Source organism: Felis catus, chromosome B3, assembly GCF_018350175.1.
Source record: "Felis catus isolate Fca126 chromosome B3, F.catus_Fca126_mat1.0, whole genome shotgun sequence".
Lineage (NCBI taxonomy): Eukaryota > Metazoa > Chordata > Mammalia > Carnivora > Felidae > Felis > Felis catus.
This window is the reverse complement of record NC_058373.1, coordinates 36,755,169-36,772,879: the sequence shown is the minus strand read 5'-3', so window position 1 is coordinate 36,772,879 and position 17,711 is coordinate 36,755,169. Positions and strand designations below refer to the sequence as shown.

At 52.8% G+C, this 17,711-nt stretch overlaps 1 protein-coding gene across 4 annotated transcripts in view; it reads left to right on the top strand.

Moving 5' to 3' along the window:
• Positions 1-17,711, top strand: part of CORO2B (coronin 2B) — a 133,227-nt gene that overhangs the window by 87,450 nt on the left and 28,066 nt on the right. The window lies entirely within an intron of this gene.

The following is a 17,711-nucleotide window of genomic DNA, read 5'->3' as shown; positions in this document are numbered from 1 at the left end:
AATTGGAATATGTGACCATGAAGTCAGGAGCTTTGGGACTTAGAATTCAGCTTGGATTCAGCTACTTCCTAGCTAAGCTACTAGACCCTAAAGCCTTGGTTTCTTACTTATAAACTAGAGGCAATAAATCCTACCTGACAGGGGTGTTGTAAGAACAACAATTGCTCACACCCGTTGAGGACATACAATGGACCAGGGACTGTTCCTTGTCTTCTTGGAGTGCTCACAGCAGCCCCGTGAAACAGGGGCTGCTCCGTGTTACAGGTGAGGAAACTGAGGCACAGGATAGCTGGGTAACTCCCCCGAAGTCACACAGCTGGAAAGTGATAGAGCCAGAAGAAACCAGAATGACACAGACCAAGAGGTCAGCAGTCCTTGGCGTATAGCAAGCCTCGGTCAGCATCACGACCTGGGGTTTCTGCTCCCCTGAGTACGCACACTTGGGAATCTGCAGGACGCGGGGCGGGGTGGGGGAGGGAGAGCATGGAGGGAGAGCAGGAAAGGGAGCTCCAAGAGATCAGAGAAGCTTCTGGATCATGCAAACAGTACAGACAGGTATACAGACAAGGTTTCTGTTCTCAGGAGCTGTGTGGGCCAGTCAAGGAGACAAACAATAAACAAGGAAACAAACCAGTCGTTGAAGTTATTTCATACACAGTAGGTGCTGTGAAAAAAGCCCAACTCAGTGACGTGATAGAGACTTGGGAGGGACATATTAGATAAGATAGTCAAGAAAGACCTCTCTGAAAACTTGGGTGGAAAGGAGTCAGTTATGTAAAGCCCACGTGGAAGAGTGTCTTAGCAGGAGGGAACAGCGTGTGCTAAGGCTCAAGGCAGCAAATAAGGCCAATATAGGGGAGGCATCATGGGTGATCAGGAGAGCAGAGATGCAGAAGAGATGGACAGTTAGGCAGGGGCTAGATTATCCAGGACCTGGAGATCATACTAAGGAGTTTGAGTTTTTACCTCGGTGCAGTGGAAGCCATTCAAGCTCAAGGTTACTCTGCTTGAGCTAAACAAAGAAATACACATAAATACACATCCCTTAGAAAACCTGAGACAGGATTTGACCTTGAGAAGCAGGGCATCTTGTTCACATTTGGATCATGGCTTATTTGCTGGCACGTTTGTCTATCTGCAAACAGGGAGGCTTCCTGATGAGAATGGTTACAGGGCCTCTCTCTGGCCAGGGCAGAGTGGGGGTGGCTGTGAAGAGCTTGGTAGACTTTTTTCACCCAGTAGGTGGGATGTGTTCTCTGAAAGAAATGGCAGGGCTTTGCATAAACTCGGGAGCGGGCCAGAGCTAGGAGAGCTAGCAAGAAACCCAGTCCCGCGGTTGCCCCTGACTTTTGGTGCATCACTGGGTGGCCCCATTTTCTTGGAGAGCAGTGTGCAAGGCTGTCTCTTAGCTTGCTCTGATTTGATGCCCCTGGGCCAGAAATAAACATGAACTTACTGGAGAGATCATTCCAAGGTGGTTTGAGGGCTCCATAAAGAAATCCCTGACAGTGTCCTGCTGACAAAAAGGTTGTTTTTATTATAAATAACCAACCATGTCGGGAACTGGATAGGGACCAAGAAGGCAAAGTAGAAACGTTTAGAATCATTAGTTTTGTATTCATTTTCTAGTGTTGCATAACGAATGACTGCCAAACTTAGCTGGGTAGATCTGGCCCAGGATCTCTCATGAGGCTGCAGTTCGTTTGTCTGCTGGGCTGCACTCAACTGAAGGCTCGACTGGGGCACGTAGGCTTCCGGGCTCACTCACAGAGCTGTTGGCAGGAGGCCCTAATTCCTTGCCACCTGGGTCTCTACAGAGGCTAAATGTCCTCACCCATGGCCGCTGGCTTCCCCTGAGAGGAGATCCAAGAGAGGAGGGCCCGAGGCAGAAACCACAGGCTTTTATAGTTCTCACCACATTCCATTAGTGTCACAGACCAACCCTGGTAAAATGTGGGAGGGGGCTATGGAAGTTGTGTCTACCGGGAACTAGAGACTGCAGGGAACCACCTTGGAGGCTGCCTCCCACCACATCCCATGGTTAAAATGCTTTACGGGGCGCGCCTGGGTGGCTCGGTCAGTTAAGCGTCTGACTTCGGCTCAGGTCACGATCTCATGGTCCGTGAGTTCGAGCCCCACGTTGGGCTCTGCGCTGTCAGCACAGAGCCTGGAGCCTGTTTCGGATTCTGTGTCTCCCTCTCTCTCTGACCCTCCCCCGTTCATGCTCTGTCTCTCTCTGTCTCAAAAATAAATAAACGTTAAAAAAATTAAAAATAAAAATAAAATAAAATAAAATGCTTTACGGGATCAGGTAGTGTTCTGAGGGGGGACAGGGATGGGGCATAGGCTGATGCGTCAGCTCACAGGATTCTGACCATGCCGGACTTTTTCAGCAGCCCAGGAAAGCGTGATGGGCAATTCACAGAAACAGTGAATAGGGAGGGATGAAAGCACTCTTCTCCACTTATTCACTGAGTGCAGCTTGGAGAAGACTTACACCCCAAATAATAGGATTCTCCCCGGGGATAACAGAACAACTTGATCATTTGGAGTGTGTGTGTGTGTGAGAGAGAGAGAGAGAGAGAGAGAGAACTTGTTGAACGTCTTCAAGTTGACCTCTTTGAGTATGTGTAACCACATAGTCCTGACTCAGGAGAAACCACAAATGATGCGGTGGCTGAGCTCTGGAAGTGAGAGGAAGCAGCATCACCAGAACCAGGAAGAAGGCTGGTCTGGGACAAAGGGGCCTGGGGGGAGGGAGAAAGAGAGTAAGATCAATCAAGGCAAGAAGCCAGGCCCTCCGGGTTCTGAGGTGGGGACCTGCCACCCACAAACCCATCCTTCCCGCTCCCCACCAAGTGGCCAGGCATTCTGGGGCCACAGGTGGAATGTGAGCTCAGTGACCTCAGCTTGGGTCAGATGGATTAGTGGAAGGTGTCGGGGTGGCCTGGGGTGACAGTGAGCTCAGGTGGAGGTGGCTGAGAATACACAGCAGCCAGGGGAAACCAAACCCCGAGGGCAAGGGGCTAAGAACAGGCTGTGGCTTGGAGGGTGGTGAAGGAGTGTCGGGAGCCACTGTGAGTGCGGGAAACCCCAGCCAAGAGGCAGGGGGGTGCAGGGTCCCCTCTTCTGCCGTTCAGCAGGAACTCTGAAAGGGGTGTCATTGGAAATGTCAGAATTGGAAAGAAGAGCTTCAGGATTTATCAGGATCCATTCTATTTTCTTATAGGTAAGACATAAAGACCCAGAGAAGGAAAGTGTCTTGCCCAATGTCACACAGCACTGTGGATGACCAACTAGGAAAGAGACTTCAGCTCCCGAGGGCTGGCAAATAAAAAAGCAGTTGACTTTTTCTGTGTGGTTCCAGAAGCAGAGTTAGGGCGCTTATGGCAAGACGTACAAGGAGGTGGATTTTCATGGCAGTGTAAAGAAGAGTTTTCTGGTGAACTGAGCATAATAGTGAGCTACTATGACTATGAGCATTTAGGTCAAGGCTGAAGCGTGTCTCAAGAACCCCAGCAAGGAAGAGCCGGTCTGCTAAATCTCCTCCCACACAGTCTAAATACAGAGTTCTGGATGAGGCTGAGAGCAGCGCCGCCACCGCCCTCTGCTGGTGGAAACGCAGTAGCACAGCTTCCCCGGCTTGGCCACTGCACTGTCCTCTGACCAGTCGAGGCTTTCCAGATGAGAAGCGACCCTTTGGGATCTGAGAGCTCCCTGCTGGCGCTTCAGGAGAGGGGGTGGGGAGTATCCCCTGCACAGATGTTCCAGATGGCAGGAAGGGGAAGCAGAATGCCCCACCAGTGTCCGTAACGTGGGAACAAAGCCCGTGAACCACCCTTGGGTGATCTCTGTGCTCCCTTCCGGTGCGCAGGGCCTCCAGAACTGACAGGGTGGGGACTGGGCACCGACCTGAGTGTCTGCAGACCTGGGTGTGGCCCTGGACATAGCCATTGTTCACTTCCCCCCTGGGTGACTTGAGCAAGTGCCCTCGCTTCTCGGGCTTTCACACTGATGGTGGGGTGTGCAGGGGGCAGGGGCTCTGACCACTGGAGAGGCTCATGGGTAGGAGCTCTCCTGTGGGACACAGCATGAAGCACACCATACTCGGTGATGGCCAGTGACCTCATCAGCCAGAGTCTGAGGTTAAGAGTTTGCACCGACCCCAGCCACCGCATCGGTTCTCATTTCCCCTCTCCCCCTTTTAGCCAGTAGCCTTGGCTCTTTCTCCTCAGACCTGCCTCAAGGAAAGTCCCCAAAGCATACTCAGAACGAGTACGATCAACAACATCTCCCACCACCGCACTTCTCCGGAGTATCGACGTGTAAAAAGCAGCAAGGTGTAGCACCAAAGGAATTAATCCCTAATGGTGGAGTTTCAGGTATGAGTCAGCCGAGGAGTCAGTGATCCTTTCACAAACCAGTAAGATCTTAGAGTCAAGAAAGGAGGAAATCTTCCCGTTCCCTTTTGTGCTGGCCAGACCACGGGCTGGAAGTACAGTATTGTCCTCAGGTCTATGAGCCATCCTTTAATTGGGAAATAGAGCAGAAGGTAATCTGACGAAGGCAGCCATGATGGTGAAAATACTTCGGATCCAGCGTGAATTGGAGTGTTTGTCCCGCACCCCCTTCCGTGTGCTCCAATTTCCCCTTCCCGTGCCTGCCTTCTGCTTTGCTGCTATTCCTTTATAAGGATTTCACAGTAACAGAGGGGAAACAAGCTTGCGTTACTTCTCCTTCCCCAGTCAGTTCAGCCTCTGCTTGGGCCTGCAGGTCTGTCCCCTCCTCTAGCGTATCTCCCTGGAGAAAGCATACGTTTCCGAGGGCAGGAACAGCATTTTCCGGGAGCTGCCTTAGTGTCTGAAAAGAACCGGGGCTCAGGGGGAGAGTGTGAAGTCCTAGGTGCTACTTTCGGCTCTGCTACTTTTTTGCTGTGGGACATTGTGCAAGTCAATTAACCTTTCTGAGCCCCAGTTCGCTCATCTCTAAAATTAGGGAAATGGTACCTCCCCCAGGGGAACAGTGAGAATTCCAGTAAGATGTTTATAAATGTGTTTGCAGACCATAAAACCAGTATCTCTCATAGAATAATACACATAGATACACCCAGCCCCTGCAAGACAGCTTTGGATTCTGCCTCTCCCCATGTAACCTTAGGCAAGCCATTTATAAAATGGAGATAATAAGCGAACACACATTTAAAGTACTTAGAAAAACACCAACAGTAGGTGCTCAGGAAATGTGAATTATTATTATGTCTCCTGGAAAGAGAATTCATTCAGCCGACTGATTTTTGCTGAGCAACTACTATGTGCCGGGCACTGTTAGAAGCACTTCGGGACGCGGCAGGGAACAAAACAGACAAAAACCCTGGCCTTCTTGGGGTCTACATTCCAGTGGGGGAGACTGACAATAGAGTAAGTTGTATAATGGAAGATAAGTCGAGGAAGAGAAATCAGGGAAGGGGACAGGGATGTGGGAGGGTGAAGGGGCAGTTACAACCTTAAATAATGGTCGTTGGGTGCTCTGATTGGCTCGGCTTGACTTAAATGTTCCTCCTGGTCCAATCAGCTGTCTATGAGGGAGGGGATGTGAATCAGGCTCAGCTTTAATGTTCATTCTGATCCAGTCGGCTTAGTGTGTGTGTGTGTGTGTGTGTGTGTGTGTGTATGTGTGTGTGTGGGTGGGTGGGTGGGTGTGTTTGGGGAGGAGCTAACATGGCTGCAAACCTCCCCATCTATGAATAAGGGCCGTAGTTAAGGAGTCACTGTCAGCCGCACAGACACTCCAAGGGAGGACCCCTGAATTCAAGCAGAACCTTCTCCTTCTCTTCCTGGCCCACCTTGGCTTTCAACTTCCTAGAACCTATCTAGCTGAAGGTCTTCTCTTCAGCTATCGGGATTGAGGTGACAGAAGTTAAGGGAGCCACTTGAATAGCAAGGATAATGGCCCCCTTGTACCCCAGGTGTCACTGCCCCTTCCTAAGGCCTAATGTGCACGTGACATCCCCAGGAGAGTTGCTTAGCACCCATGTTGCTGGCCGCTAGCTCACCCTGCAGCCCCACGTAGGGTACAGCCCCTTCCCACCCAGTCTGTGGCCTGGGGCTCCACAGCACAGGGTGTGCGCTCTGGCAGACGAGGGAGCCCCAGTCTCTGTGCTTATGCGAGCTCTCTCTTCCCACTCTCACCCAGAGTCCCCAGGAGGTGGCTTGGGGGCAGGGGGCAACCACAGATGGTGTCCCAGGGATTGGCTGGTGGGGAGCCAGGGCCAAGCTCAGAAGAGCTGCCCACACGGTCTCCTGTGGGGGGCCCCAGACACACAGGCACTGCACCCTCAACCCCCAGCCTTCACGGCTGCATCCGCTGCTGTCCCACACAGACCAGGCCTCGCGGATTTATTGTTTGAGAATGAGAGTAGCCCCGGGTCACTGGAAAGATAATGGGTCTGGCTTGAGGCCAGGTGGCTGGCCTACGGGGGGCTGTGTTCCCCTCCCCACCCCGTCCCGCAGCCCAGCGCCGCTTGACAGTGGGAGCCAGCCCCTGCCCTGGCCCTGTGGGTGGGTGAGGGAGGGTAGGGACCCTCTGGAAAATGTCACCTGCTTCTCACTCATACATCCATTCCATAAATACTTCTTGAGAGTCTAGTCTGTCCTGTCCCCAGCACTGTGCTAAGTGTTGGGGATACAACAGTGACCAAAACAGACAGCGTCACGGAGCTCGCATTCAAAGGAGGGGTTTCGTTGCTAAGTGGCCAGTGCCAAGCCCAGGGAGGGTCCTTGTCTGTGTCTGATGAGCAAATGGGTGGAGGTTCAATTTGTCACCATAGGCTGTCAGAGCGGGAAGGGCCCCGGTGTTTCAGTTCTGTCCCGGAGACACTCCTGAGCTCGTGTGCGGGGGGCCGTGCTAGGTCCGGGGTTGCGAGGATGGGTTAGGCACCTGCCCCATCCTCGAGATGCAGCCTCAGTGAAGCACTGAACCCAGTACGGGGAGCGAGGGGGGAGGGCGGGGAGGGGGCTGGGGAGGGGCAGAGAACAGGGGCGGGATTTTGCAGACGATAATGATAACTGAGATTGGTTGAGTGCTTTTTTTGGTGCCAGGCTGGGCCGAGGGGGGTTACGGTTATTGTCTCCTGACGACACTGAAACGCTGGGAGGAAGGAGCTTGCTCGGTCACGCAGCAGTGTGAGCAGAGCCAGAGTTAGAGGCCGGCCCCGGGAGCTCAGACTGTGTGCAGTCCGTGCCTTCACCCATCACCTGGTCCCCCAGGATCACCCGACCTCAGCAGATGCAGCATAAAAGGGGCCTGGGATGGGGCAGGGCATCTAAGAAGGGAGCCTGGGGGAGCTCAGTGGGTTAAGCGTCTGACTTTTTTTTTTTAATTTTTTTTAATGTTTATTTATTTTTGAGAGAGAGAGAGAGACAGAGCATGAGTGGGGGAAGGGCAGAGAGAGAGGGAGACACGGAATCCGAAACAGGCTCCAGGCTCTGAGCTGTCGGCACAGAGCCCGATGTGGGACTCGAACTCCAGAACCGCGAGATCACGACCTGAGCCGAAGTCGGACGCTTAACCGACTGAACCACCCAGACGCCCCTGACTCTTGATTTAGGCTCAGGTCATGATCTCACGGTTTGTGAGTTGGAGCCCCGCATCGGGCTCTGTGCCAACAGCCCAGAGCCTGGAGCCTGCTTCGGATTCTGTGTGTCCCCCTCTCTCTGTCCTTCCCCAACTTGTGCTCTCTCGCTCTCTCTCAAAAGTAAAGGGATAAACATTAAAAATTTTTTCAAGATAAATAAACTTTTAAAAAGAATAAAACATAAAGGGGGTTTCAAGGCCATTGATGTCCCAGGGCCATTGCCTTGGAGGTGGGGCAGCCCCTGTGGCCTGGCGGACCAAGGCTGAGGGTCTGAGCCAGGGGTCCCCTGCCCTGCCCTCGGGTTCCGCAGCTTCCGTGTGGGCAGTGCCGGCCCAGGACTGAGTCTTTGCAAGGAAGATGCCAGGCATTGGACCTTGCAGAGTCTGCATGCTCTTGATGGATGGTGGGCTCTCCCAGTGGACAATTCCAAAAAGACAAAGCAGAGGAGGGCCCAGCTCTGGGAAGTATGAATAGTGCCCGAGGATCCACTCCCACTACTGACAAAGGCAGCATCTGGGCAACTGGCAGCGTGTGGTTGGGGGTTATTTGATCCTGAATACAGACTGACATTGTATTTAGGGCCAGAGGGCATAAGAAGCATGCCTTATACTTCTGAGGTTTTATTTGTATCCCACACTCTGCTGAGAACCGTCCATGGTTTTCTCATTTAAGACGGAGGTACTGATAAGCTCTTGGAGAAACAGCCAGCATCCGTGAAACAAGGCAAACAATACAAGGCGGGGCTAAGTTGAAAAGCAGGGCAGCATCATGGTTAGGCCCAGAGAACCACAGAAGACCATACACCATGTGAATGGTACCCTTTTGATTTGTGCAGTGCACGACCCATGCAACTATACAGGGGATCTGGTTAGGTCCAGAGTTTGTAGCATTATTCTCATCCATACAGTTTATGGCATTCAACAAAAATTTCCTGAAATCCTACCCTCAGTCAGGCACAATTCCAGGCATCCGGGTTACAGCAGAGAACTAGGCCAAGCACCACCCCTTGTGTAGCTTACATTCTGATTCAGGAGTCACCCAACCTGAGGCTTGGGTTCTGGCCTTGCCGCTGTATTAATTGATCCCCCTGAGCTTTGGTTTCCTTATCTGCAAAATGGACACAGTGCTACGTGCTTCGTAAGGCTATTGTGACAACTAATTTAAGTGACACTGGATTTCAGGTCTGACACGTGGAAGGCCCTCAGTAAATGACAGCCAGCATTATCCCCAAGAGTGGGTTACGGGGAGAAGGGCTACTGAGGCTGATGGAAGACGGGGAATCACGAGATGTGGAGGAGTCAGACAAGATGTCTTAGTGGGAGCAGGAGGCAGGGTCGCTCCTGAAGGATGGCCAGGGCACACAGAGGTCCTTTTAAAGATGGGTGTCCTGAGGAATGTGGGGGCGGGAAGTGAGGCAGTCGTGGGCCAGTGGGAACCCTCCCCCCCTGATTTGGGGACCATATTGTCCCAAACCAAGGGTCAGGACACACATGATCTGGCAAAGAAGCTCTGGGTTTCTTCCCGATGCGAGAAGCAGTCTGAGAATTCTGGGAATTAGGGAGATTTCTTGTGTTTTATGAGGATCTGAGACATAACATTTAACACCGGGTCTGTCTCTTGACAGTCTGAAAAGTGGAACCCCAAGAGAGCTGAACAAACTGGGGGGTGAGATTGGGGGAGCACAGGTGGGACCAGGGTGCGGGCCCCTCCAAGGCCAAACAGATAACTGGATCTGATGACGTAGGGACAAGGCACATGATGCAGTGAGGATTCCTGTTGCTAGCGACAGAGGTCACGCTGGCCCTCTTAAGCAGACAGGGCCTGGGGGGCCTTCCCAGGTTCAAGGGGCTGGGGGCGATGCAGAACCAGACTTGGAACGCTGGGAGGCACCAAGTCAGCCCCTGAGGGTCCCGAGCAGGAAGTGGAGTCAGTCATCTGCCATCCCAGGTGGGAGGTCTGATTGGCCACACCGGGTCACATGCCCCTCCTTGGCCAGCAGAGGACCCTGGGTAGGAAGGGCCCCTCTTCACCTCTCATCACAGAAGGTGAGGTGCTACATCCCATCAGTGGAGTATCAGCGGGAGCCCCCCCCCCCCAACCACCAAATCAAGAAAGGAACTTGGATATCCAGCAGCCCAAATTCCTACAAATGGTTACAACCATGGAAGCTTCTGGAGGGGCCTTAGGAGGAAAGCGATAATTATGGAATGCCGACCTCACCCTGGGGTTCGAGAAGAGCCTGGCACCAAGGAGACGAATTGGAAGGCTGCTGGAATACCTCAGGGGGGTGTGGGCGCCATGGGTCTGGAGAGGAAAAGGCAGATGTGGAGGCATCTGTGGGGCTTAACTTACCAGAGGCCTCGGGAATCCTCTCTGAATGCTGAGAGGTACCCTGACTCTCAGGGGCTTAGCGCACAGCTGTCAGAGCTCTAGAGGGTCACATGGTCCCAGGCAGACATTCAGACGTCCCCATGCTGATCACCAAGAAGGATCACGGGGCTCAAGCGGGACGTGGTGAGCCATTAGCCATGCCGGCTGTAGAGACAGAAGTCCTGGGGGTGGCGAGTGGACCACGTGTTTGTTATGTGGGGCCCTCCAGAATGCCTCCACTCTTCAGAGGGAGAGACTGAGGCCCAGAGAGGCAGGAACTTGTCCCAGGCCACAAGCCAGTGAGCAGCAGGGCTGAGATAAAGCCCAAGTCAGGGGACTCCCAGGCTACTGGCCTTTCCAGTAGCAGCCCTCGAACCTCGAGTGGACTGGACAGAAATAATAACCCCGACTGAGTTTCATTTCACACCGCAGGAGACCTATGCAGGGATGTCGCAGCTAGGGCCTCAGGCCAGCGCGTTCCCCTTTCTCTCCTCCTTCTGTGGCCCAGACAGCAAATGGAAGGGATTTTTATATTCTTGACAACATCCCCTTGGAACATACCAGAAGGCCAGGGGTAGGGAGTCACTGTTGAGATGACCCCTGGTCTACCAGACGTTCAGACCTCTGGGCCAAGAAGCAGAGGGCTGGGGCGCCTGGGTGGCTCAGTTGGTTAAGCGTCTGAATCTTGGTTTCCACTCAGGTCATGATCTGGTGGTTCTCAAGTTCGAGCCCCGCATGGGGCTCCGTGCTGACAGTGTGGAGCCTGCTTGGGATTCTCATTCTCTCTCTCTCTTTCCCTCTCCTTCTTCCTCTCTCTCTCTGCCCCTCCCCTGCACGCTCTCTCTGCCTCTCTCGAAATAAATACATAAATTAAAAAAAAAAAAAAAAAGCAGAGCTCCTGACCTTGCCTAGGCTTCACCTCAGGGTCGTCCATGCCCCCATCCCTCCCCGGACTGCACCCATTTGGGGCGGGTCTCCACCAGGGCCCTCTCTGTGGCAGGGCCTCTGGGGAGCAGCACCAGGCTCACAGAAGGAGGCCTGCTTGGGGCCAAGAAACGGGGAGCCCCTGCAGAGCTTGTGTGGTCGACCCCACGGAGCTCCCCCACCTTCCGGGAGAGCGGGGCTCTGTGGCAGGGAGAAGGCCAGACCCCCGTGCTCCTGCTGACGGCCTCGAGAGGGTGTGAGCACCCTCTTTTGGTTTTCTGCCTGAACGAGAAACGTGTTTTTCTATTCATTCAAAGCTACGTCTTTCCCCGCAATTTGCACAGGTGCCGTCTTCTGTTTTGTACTTTTTTGTATTTTTCGTGTGTTTTTGCCATTTCTGTTACATTTCCAGCGGTTCATGGGTTTCTGCCCACATCCTCCTTCCCTACAGTGGGACACTGGGGCGTGATGGGGGACTGGGATGCTGGAGACCTCTTTCCTCTGCGGCCTCTCCCCCACGCCCTGCCCCATCACACTTAAGGCCTGGGAGACCAGGAAGCTTGCTCCTTGGGCTGGAGGGCCCTCCCCGACCTCCCTCCGACTCCTGGGCTCCCTGAGTCTGACATAGCTCTTACTCTGCCGTGACTGCCTGGCCCATCTGGGTCCCGCTGCAGCCCATTCTCCTGTGTTAAACCATCAATGGCTCCCCTTGCCATGGGGTAGAGTCCAGACTCTTTCCCAAGGCCAGCAGCTTCCTAAACCATCTGGTCTGGGCCTTCCTCTGAGGCCTTGTCTCTCTCCGCTTACTTGGCTTTCCCAAATATACCCGGGCCTTTCAGGTGCTTGTCCTTCTGTGCCTTCAGCATTCCCCAGGCTGTCCCTGGCTGTGTGCTCTCAGTCCTTTGGACCTTCAGCACCTCCTCTGGGAAGACCTTCCTGATTGCAGGGTCTCTAGTTCTGGTCTCTCCTCTGTGCTCCCATAGCTTCCCCTCCCCACCCCCCACATTCCCCCCGCCAAAGCACAGGGCACCAATTGTCTGGTTCTTTGTCTTGTCTCCCCCAGTAGGTTAATAACGGCCAAGGGCAGAAACCCACCCCCAGGACATCCCATCAGAGTTCTCAGGCACAGTAGGTTTGGAGTTTTCCTACCTTCTGTATGTGTTTTAGCACAGGGGGTTTTAAAAGGGGCCAGTAATCAGGAAACTGCAGAGACAAGCATTAGGCCCCTCCCCAGCACACACACACACACACACACACACACTCACTCACTGGTCACTCAACATCTTCTATCCCAGACTCAGGGAGCCTCTTGTCTCTTCTCATGGAGTCTGTAAATGGATACCGCCTAGGATCGTGGACAAGGGAGGCCCCATCACCTGTCTTCCTGGAGCCTGGGAGAACTGTGTCTCCCAGAACTGAAATACCAGAAGCGACAGGATTCCTTACTGCCCTTCCCCACACAAACCCCCTGCCCCCCAGAGCCTCTCCCCCCTCCTCTGCGGGCACACACGCATACACACGTGCAAAGCGCCAAGGATCTTAACTGGAAAAGTCAGCCAACCCTTCTCATCTTGAGAAACACAAAGATAAAAGAAGAGAAGGAAAAAAATCAAAACAGGAAGTCATGAAGTTAGGAGGCTTTCTGAGGTCCTGCCATGAACTTGTCTGTGTCTGGATGAACTTTAGAGCGTTCACAACCCTTATCCCGCACTCTGCCCTTTGACTCTGGGTCTACCCCTGACGCTCAGCCCCAGATGTGGTCTCTCAAGGTCATAAGAGCAGAAGTATCCAGAATTATCTCCCAGCCTAGGGACAGGAGGGAGCATTTGTCTATTCCCTGGGTGATATTTCTAGGTGCTGAGGATGGGAAGGGGAGTCGGGGTGAGGGAACAGCATGAGCAAAGGCCCAGCGGTGGGAAATAAGGTGACAGTCATTCACCCAGCTTGAATTCTTGCTATGAGCTGGGCACTGAATGAGGCCCCAGACAGGCCTTTATCCAGGTCACTGACTTCGTGGTGCTCATAGCCTGGTGGCAAGGATGAACCAGGAACAAAAGCCATCTAGGCAGCGGGAGCATTGGAGGCGGGGACGTGGAGGTGTGTGTATCAGCATAGTGTGGCACCAGCAGCGGGGTGAGGGAATCTGTCAGAGCAGGACCAAGCTGGGACTACAGCAATGGCTTTTATGTCTGAATGAGTTGGGCTTTTCGAGTCTAGGCAATAGGGAGCCATTGAAACTTATGGAGCGGGGGAGTCGTGGCAGCAGAGCCGGACTCTAGGCGAGATTTTGTAAGATGAATTGGCAAGAGAACTGAAGAGGGTAGACACTAGAGGCAAGCAGACAAATCGGGGTCCCACCTGAGGAATCTCACGGAACCGTCCTGGAAGCTCTAATGTGAATGAAAGCCCTCCGCCCAAAATAGATCTCCTAGCAGACTGCCTAAGAATCTGAAAAGCCGGAGAGTGCCCCTGTGGGCCAGACGGCTTTCTCTAAAAGGTTCCTGTCAGTGTGCACATAGGTGACCGGCAAGATGATGGGACTGACCCGTTATCTCCCAGTGTCGTCCTTAGAAGGCTTTTGCTTATTGGATTAACTGGCCGCGGAGATCAGGGCCCTGAAGTATGGGACGTGAGACCAGTGCGTTCGTGATTGGGATGGAGACAGGGAAGGAGGAGAGTCAGAGGCCTGGACGGAAACGGCCACGTGGGTTGTGTGTGCATGCGTGCGTAAACGTGTGTGTGCACGCAAGCGTGTTGGGGACTGTCACTAGCAAATTAGGGGAGCACCCACACTTTGGATGAAGGGCACACAGTGTTCGGAGCAAGAGACACCCCGCTTGCCCCCGCCGGAAGGGCCATGGTGGCAGTCAGAGCTCTGAACCTGCACAGACTTGTCCTGGCTGTCACTTCCGGGTGCGGTGACCAGGGACAACTTTCCTTCTTTGTCCAGCCGCACTTCCCCGGGCAATATTCATTAAGTACCTGTATGTGTAACTGCTTTGTGAGGTGTGAAGGGCTGGGAGTTGGGAGCAAGGCTTCCTTCGGGCCCAGGGCCAGGACACAGGGGCCCTGACATTTGCCCAAGGCCTTGAGGAGAAGGACTACGCTTCCCATTTTCCGATGACCCTCTCTTATTTAATACCAACTTACATCTGGAGGAGAGAGAGCAGAGAAGACTGCAAGCAGCCGAATTGGGGGGTCTGGGAGGCATGGGACAGCGCATGGCAGAGGGAGTGTGATGACTGACTGGGTGCCCTGCCCAAAGATGGCTCCCCCACCAAAGCTTGGGATTCCTCTGTTAGACCACCCATGCCCTGGCTCAGCATGCTCCATGCCCTGGGCCCCTCTTTATTTATTTATTTTTTAATGTTCATTTATTTTTGAGAGAGAGAGAGAGAGAGCACATAGGGGAGGGGCAGAGAGAGGAAGACAGCGGATCCCAAGCGGGCTCCACGCTGACCGAGAGCCCTATGCGGGGCTCGAACTCACGAACGGTGAGATCATGACCTGAGCCGAAGTCGGACGCTTAACCGACTGAGCCACCCAGGCGCTCCAGGGCCCTCCTTTAAATCACCCATCGCCTGATGTGACTGTTACCTTCCTATTTGCTTCATCTGTGCTTTCTGCAGATGAGCCTATAGTAAGTGTGCGGTGATGTTCTTTGATTCCATGGTGTCCTTACCACAGCCCCTGCATCCCAAGGGTAACTCTGGGAAACTCTCAGGTAACTCTGACAGCCCAGCGGCCTCTGTCCCGGTCTCAGAATGCATGCCTGTTACCAGTTGTTCCCTGAAGCCCCGGCAGAATACGGAACCCCTACGGTCGCAGTTCCCAAACTTGTTGCCCATTGGAATGCTTGGGGATCTTTAAAAAATACTGATGTCTGGCTCCCCCATCCCAGTCATTGTGATGAAATCCATAGGGGTGCAACCTGGGCATTGGGATTTTTTTTTAACTTCCCAGGAGATTCTAAAATATAACCATGTTTGAGCATCACTAGGGAGAGGGGAGAGACTTGAGTGAGGGAAGGAGGGAGGGGTCTTCGAGAGCAGATTCAAGGGGATTCACAACAGAGTTGCCAGCCAGCCCCTCCTGAGAAGGTCCTCTAAGAAACTCTAAGGTCCTACTTCCGATCTGTGACCACTTTTCTCCCTGATTAGCAAATGTCTCACCTACGGTCTGAAACAGGAGGCAGCAGAACGGAGGTGGCCTCAAGGCAGATAACGCTCTTATCCCAGCTCCCAGCTCCTCACCTCCAGCAAGTCAGTTCAAGAGCTCAGTTTTCTTATCCCTAAAGTGGATTGTTAGGGGAGGGTTAGAAGCATTTGATAAAACTCGGCAGGGTTGTTACGAGATTTAAATAAAACGGTGTACGTAAATTGCTCAGCACAAGGCTTAGGGCTTAGCAAGCCCTTGTCGAATGATCTGTTACTACCGTCCTTGTCACCGTTAGTGTTGCCGTCCCACGTCTTTCTGACAGCAGACTGTGTGACTCTCTATGTTCTGTCCGGGTACCGGAGGCAAGGCGCTCTGGTTACAGGCCAGCCTTGCTTCATACAGTAAAAAGTGCAGCCACGAAGAATCATAATGAGCGATAGCCCAGTGGGGTAGGACTCTGGGAAGCCCAGAGAGGCCAGGGGCCACGTTCAGGGTCACTCAGCGGGTGAAGTGAGTGCCCGAACTGGGCCTGGAAACCCTACCTCCTGCTCCAAGTCTGTCCTTGAAGCCGCGCTGAGCTGATCCCCCAGGTAAGAAATGTTTTGCTTCTGTGTACAGAATTCAGCTTTGCAGCGATGGGAAACTCTAAGAGGCAAAGCTGCAATGCAGGTTGTTTTGAAAGTATCTTGTGGTCCAGTCAGTTCACTGGGTTCAGATAAGAGCCTGGACGGAGGCCCAGAGCCCCTGCAGCTCCCCCTGGGCAGCCCTTCCAAGGGAGCGCCTGGCCCTCCACAGCCCGCATGCACGCTGTGCCCTCTGCAACCTGCTTTCAGTTAAATAGGCAGTTTTATTCCATTTCGGGGAGTTTGTCTCCCCCCAAAATATTTGTGGGGTAACAAAGGAGTAGAGAAGGCTGTGTGAGCAAACATATTTATGTTCCACAAGCCGTGTAAATCTGGGAGACGCGAGTCTGTGTCTCACTTCTGGAAGACCTATGTGGTCACAACCAGAGGGAAATACTTTTCAGTCAAAGTTACGGAGCATGTCGGTGTGTGCTTTTAATAACGTCTATCTTTTTGATAAAAATTGTAAATGTCCTGGGGAAGAATTGGAAACCACGAAAGTGCAACTAGCCAGACATTGCCACTATTAACATCTTGATGGATTTTCTTACAGACTACGTGGGGTCTTTTGTTTGTTTGTCTTTAATTTTTTTAATTTATGTATTTATTTTGAGAGAGAGAGAGAGAGAGAGAGCACGTGCAGGGAAGGGGCAGAGAGAGAGGGAGAGAGAGAATCCCAAGCAGGCTCCCCACCATTAGCACAGAGCCTGCTGTGGGGCTCAAACCCACAAACTGCGAGATCATGACCTGAGCCGAAACCAACTGTTGGGAACTTAACTGACTGAGCCATCCAGGTGCCCCAGACTGGGTGTTTTTTTTGTTTGTTTGTTTGTTTGTTTGTTTTTAGTTTTTTTAATGTTTATTTATTTTTCAGAGAGACAGAGATAGAATGCGAGTGGGTTAGGGGCAGAGAGGGAGACACAGAATCTGAAGCAGGCTCCAGGCTCCGAGCTGTCAGCACGGAGCCCGACGCGGGGCTCGAACTCACGAGCTGTGAGATCGTGACCTGAGCTAAAGTCAGATGCTCAACTGACTGAGCCACCCAGGCACCCCACTACGTGTTTTTTAATAGATGGGGAACGCTGTATGGGTATAACTTGCTTCTGACTGTTTCACTAACCGTTAGTTCTTGAGAAATTCCCAAGTCATTAAATATTCTTTGAAAATACGATTTTCGGTGACCTCATAATATTCTGTAATGTTGGTGTCCTATAACTCCTTTGGGCAGTGCCCCACCGTTGGGGACTGATTATACTGTTTGCTATGATGAACAACCATGCGGTGAACGTCTTGGCGTGCTTGGCTGCTGATTTTCCTGGGATGAGTTCCCAAAGTGGAGTTATTGGCCAAAGGCTATGAACCTTTCAAAAGTCTTTGCGAGACTAGGTCAAATGCACCTGCAGGAAGGTTGCCCTACTTCACACCCCCTTCCACCGCACAGAAAGGCCTGTGTGCCAGCCCCTACTAACTCTGTCTTTTGGTCGATGAGGTATATTTGAGACACGACCCGCCGCCCCCCCAGAACCTGGCTCCTCCTTGAAAAGACTCAGGGTGTATGGCAGCCGCCACCCCACATTTGATGTTGAAGGTCTGTCTCCGTGCAGGGGCTGGATTTGTTCTTTGAGGCTTCCGGGATAAGGTCCGCACCAACGGCATGAAGATTTCCCTAGTGATTGTAGGATTAGAGACTCCAAGGAACGGACTTCCCCTCCTCACCCCAGGGAGCAAGGTCTGTGCCTCAGTTCTGTTGAGGCTGAAGCGCTCTTTGAGGTTCAAAGACCAGACGGCAGGTTAGACCCCTACCACGGGGGCAGTTCTGTGAACTGACCATCTCCACAGTGATGCTGACATTATGAAACACTGAAAAGCCTTGACTCTGCTCCTTAGACGCTTTGTGAACCTCCGCTCCCTCAGCTGTAAAAGGTGTTATGTGAGGATAAAATTTGATCTCAGGAGGGGTCACCGTTAGCATCAGCGTGTCAGGATGAGAGTGTAGAAGGCAG